The following is a 4,971-nucleotide window of genomic DNA, read 5'->3' on the forward strand; positions in this document are numbered from 1 at the left end:
GGAATGATGATGTTGGTAAGCTATATGCCATTGAGATGGATGATGGTACAAGTCAAAAGTCTAGATTAGAGTTGGCGAAATTGTGTGAGGCTTTTAGATTTGATTATAAATGTTACAACCCAATTTTTTCTAGTCAAAAATTCAAAGTTGATTTGTCAAAGTCAAATAGGGATTAAAATGAAATAAATTATTTTATTGGGGCTTATTTTATAATGAAAAATATTTTGAGGGTTTAAGATGGATAAAAATTAAAGTTGAGATTTATTTTTCTAATTTTGGAAGTTAAGGATTTAATATTTTATTATATGGAATTTAAAAGGACTAAATGTTATATTATATGGGAGATAAGGGACTCCCTTTGCAAATATTGAGTTAGTTGCTATTTTTTAAAACCCATTTTTCATTCTATTTCACACAAACATACACGGAAGGCGGAAAAATGGCAGAGAAGAGAAGAGAATCGAGTAAAAGGGAAAAGGAGAAAAAGAAGAAAAGAAGAGAGGAAAAATAAAAAAGAAGGAACGAAGGAAGTATTGATTTTTTAATGCTTGGGTTCAATTACTTCATTTCTTTAAGAGATTAAGAAGTGAATATTTTATGTTATTATAATGTTAAACTTCTAGGGTTTTAAATTGTGGTATAAATTTTCAGATTTATGATATATGAGTACAAATTGGAGCTCAAGTTTCTTGATTCTTTAATTTCAAGTTTTTTAAGGTAAGAAATACCATTTTTGGCAAATTGGTGACGGAATAGCAAAATGAAAGTTAAGTTAGATAAGTTGTTTGTGTCAGTTTTCATTAGATCGAATGATAAATATTTTTATACTTTGGATGAAGATTATTTTTATAAATTTAGTTATTAGTAAATGGACTAGAAAGTGGAATTAACTCCAATTGATTAAAGGAGATTTTGGAAAATTTATTCAAGTATCGAAAAATTTAGTTTAAGTATTATATCATTAGAGATAAGAGGTTTCTTGAATTGATAGTAGTTAAATTTGTTATCTTATATCTTATTTCAGGTGATGACAAGGAGATTGGAAAAGCTTATCATACTAGGCTATAACTTGTATTTGTGAGTGGAAAAGTTTGTTTTTCAAAAATAAGTTTTTATGAAATTTATATAGATCAGAAAGTTAATTGTTTCATATAGTTGGAGTGACAGCATAATTTTCTAAACAAAGTGTATTTTACAATTAGTTCTTTTTTAAGTTAAATTCAGTTCAGTTAAATCATCATATTAGCATGTTATATGAGTATTAAATATTTCAACATATCTAAAGTTATTTTTAAAACCATTATAAAGTATCTAGGTGATTTTACCCTAGTCTCACTTGTGTAAATGTATTTTCACAGTATATGATATCATATAGTTATTTTACCTACTCTACACTGGTATGAAAGTGTTTCCACAGTGTATCATCAGTTATGGTAATTTTACCCACTCTACACTATTTTGAATGTGTTTCCATAGTGTACGACTAGATTATAACCTTTGGCAACTCTGTGCGCATAAGACCAGAATTTCAGAATTAAAAAATTGAATAACCTTGCCATGTACATCAAGATTAATCGATACATAAAGTATGGTGATTCCAGGTACCTTTTTGGTGTGATTTTCAGTAATATACAACTTATCAGATTTTAGATTACAGAATTTAGTTTATTCAATTTAAAAAATAAAGATTTTAGCTTACATTATTAAGTAACGACATATTTCATAGATATCAGATTTTTTATATTCAGTATACTTTACAGATGTTTATTTAGAATAAAGAACAAAGGTTTTTATGATTCAATCATATTTCAGTTTTAAAGGTTATTACCAAATTTCAGACTTTCTTAAAGTCGTAATAGCATAAGCATTTTCAGAAAGATGTATAAAAGGAAAAGGTATACTTATTTGCGAAATATTCACACATTGAGTCACAAGCTCATATATTTTGTCATCCTTTTTTCTTATCAGATAGTAGTTGAGTTGAGCAATATTGGAGCCTGTTGATTTATCGAGTTAAGTCACACAATCGTTATTTGTATGATTCATCTTGTCAGTTTATACAGTTCATATATTTGGAATATATGTATTTTTGTCATAATTTGTATTCATATCATGGGCCCACTGCATAGTTGGTATCTTTTGAATCTGTTGGGCATTTAGAGTCTTTTCGCGTGCTAAGAAGTGCAAATTTCATTCCTATGCACTTTAATTTGAATAGTTTGTATTTGAAAGAGCTAATGTACCCTATTTTAAATTATATATACAGATTTAGGAAAATTCAATTTTTTTAGGTGGTTTTAGTCCTATTTCAGAAGAAACTCTATCAAAAATCTTTTAAAAATTCGTCACAATCAAAGCAGATAAAAGTTGCCTTGATAGTGAGTTCAACACTTAACTAGCATCTACCATCTACTTAGACACGTGTCGGGTCCATTAGGGTGACTTGGTTGGGTCATGTCAATAAACCTTAACATTCAAATGGAATTCAAAGCAAAATTGAAGGAGATCAAGATGTTGAAGAACACATCAATACCTCTTCTAAAACCCAGTCCTAGATGATAGATTTCATGGGTTGTGTGGGTCTTGGGAGTGTGGGCAAGTTAGCAAACACAAAAACGTTCATAGAAAATACTCGAACGAAATTACTCTACAATCAGAGTTAAATGATGGTTTTGGGTTTGTAAAAGAGTCGTGTGATGTAAGTATTTGGGATGACATGTATTCAATGGGTCTGATGAAGTCAGTTGGTCTTTTACTGACAAGCAAGATGATTGAAGAAGTATTTGGACCATATAAAGTTTGGAATAGCAAGTCAAACAATGAAAATGATCCTTAGCTGCATATTTTCAGGTCTATTTATGATATTCATTCTACAATTTTTTGGCCTTGTGATATGAAAAGGACGAGGTTGGATTAAAAGTGGACACTTTGAAAGAAAACTTTTGGAGTCTTCCATTTGTACATTTTTTTTTTCAAAAACTCCATGACTTGTTGAAGGTTCATTCTGTACTATGTAGAACTCCATTTTTGTATGATGCACAAAAGAAAATGTGGAAATTATCAAACTAGTCAACTTTTGCCTTGTCATTTACAGAAATGTCACTTTTTTAAAGTCATTGCAAAATTGTCATATTTGGACTTTTTTGCCCCTCTTACTAAGTTCAATCTCGTTTGAGTCCTTGTTTAAATATGACATGACTACACTCCAAATTATACAAAGTCTCTGAAATATCAGGTACTTGGAAAATTTAAAAAAAAAAAAAAAGAGAGAACAAAACTGGTGAAGGAAGAGGGTGAAACGGCCAAAGCAAACGAATGAGAAAAAGAAATCAGTGTTGAAATGCAATTCCTTCTCTCACACATTCTCCTTTTTCATTGGAATCATCCCCTCCATCGCACTTTCCCTTCTTTCACCGCTGACAAAGATCGAGAGCAGTCCCTTGTATCATACGAACCGACGAAAGGCGAGACTCCCCTCTGACATTCGAATCGTCGAATGACCAGCCATCAACGACCGCCATGAATCACTTCACCATCGATGAAGACCATCACTAATATGTTCAGGTTGGTGTTGTATTCATTTTATGCATTTTTTCTGAAGAAGAGGAAATATATACAATTTATGGGCATATGACAGTTTGATATATCCATTGAACTTGGAAAATTAGTTCTGCTTCGAGATTCTTCATATTATTAGACACAAGGGTTCTTTCTCTATTAGTGCAATTTGTTTGAGTATAGTTGGGATTTCATTGTTTTAATGTATTGGGTAGAGTATCGGAAAATTTAAAAAAAAAAAAAAAAAAAGAGAACAAAACTGGTGAAGGAAGAGGGTGAAACGGCCAAAGCAAACGAATGAGAAAAAGAAATCAGTGTTGAAACGCAATTCCTTCTCTCACACATTCTCCTTTTTCATTGGAATCATCCCCTCCATCGCACTTTCCCTTCTTTCACCGCCGACAAAGATCGAGAGCAGTCCCTTGTATCATACGAACCGACGAAAGGCGAGACTCCCCTCTGACATTCGAATCGTCGAATGACCAGCCATCAACGACCGCCATGAATCACTTCACCATCGATGAAGACCATCACTAATATATTCAGGTTGGTGTTGTATTCATTTTATGCATTTTTTTCTGAAGAAGAGGAAATATATACAATTTATGGGCATATGACAGTTTGATATATCCATTGAACTTGGAAAATTAGTTCTACTTCGAGATTCTTCATATTATTAGACACAAGGGTTCTTTCTCTATTAGTGCAATTTGTTTGAGTATAGTTGGGATTTCATTGTTTTAATGTATTGGGTAGAGTATGTATGGATTTATTTGGCTGATTTCAATATAAAATGGCTGTAATTTCATGCTTGCTCTTTGGTAGAAGATAGAATGAATATTTTTTTCACCTTTACACATCTTTGTGTAAAGTGCTTTTGGGAAATGATTATACTTGTGGTCGTTCAATAACTTGCTTGGGAAATTTTGGATTAATTGAGATTTTAGGGTTGAATGTACCAATGGCCAACTATATTCCAATTTTGTGTTGAATTTTTAAAGATTTAAGAGTTGAATATTTAATCAGTAGACAACTTTTGATATGCTTTTCATAATAAATGAGGGCTTTTGTTCAATGGGATTTGGGTATTTTTCTTTTTTCAGCATGATCTTGATCTCAAGAAATTGGGTTTTGACAAAACTTCCAAATGTAGTGTCCAAAAATGTCGAATTTATAATACTTGCTTTACCAATAGTTGTTGTGAATACCATAGTGTAATCCGATGATTTGTTGACAAAGATTTGTTGTTGTGGTTTTATATGTCTCACTTCTCAACAGTTGTGATTTCTGGTATAAGATGATGGTGGCGGCAATAATAAGATAGTATAAGTTACAATTTTAAATAAATTATACACACCTTATCATAATTTAATATCATCACTTACCAAAAACATAAGTGGTTATTGTTGCTGG

This window comes from Olea europaea, unplaced genomic scaffold, assembly GCF_002742605.1.
Source record: "Olea europaea var. sylvestris unplaced genomic scaffold, O_europaea_v1 scaffold1681, whole genome shotgun sequence".
In the NCBI taxonomy this organism is placed as follows: Eukaryota; Viridiplantae; Streptophyta; class Magnoliopsida; order Lamiales; family Oleaceae; genus Olea; species Olea europaea.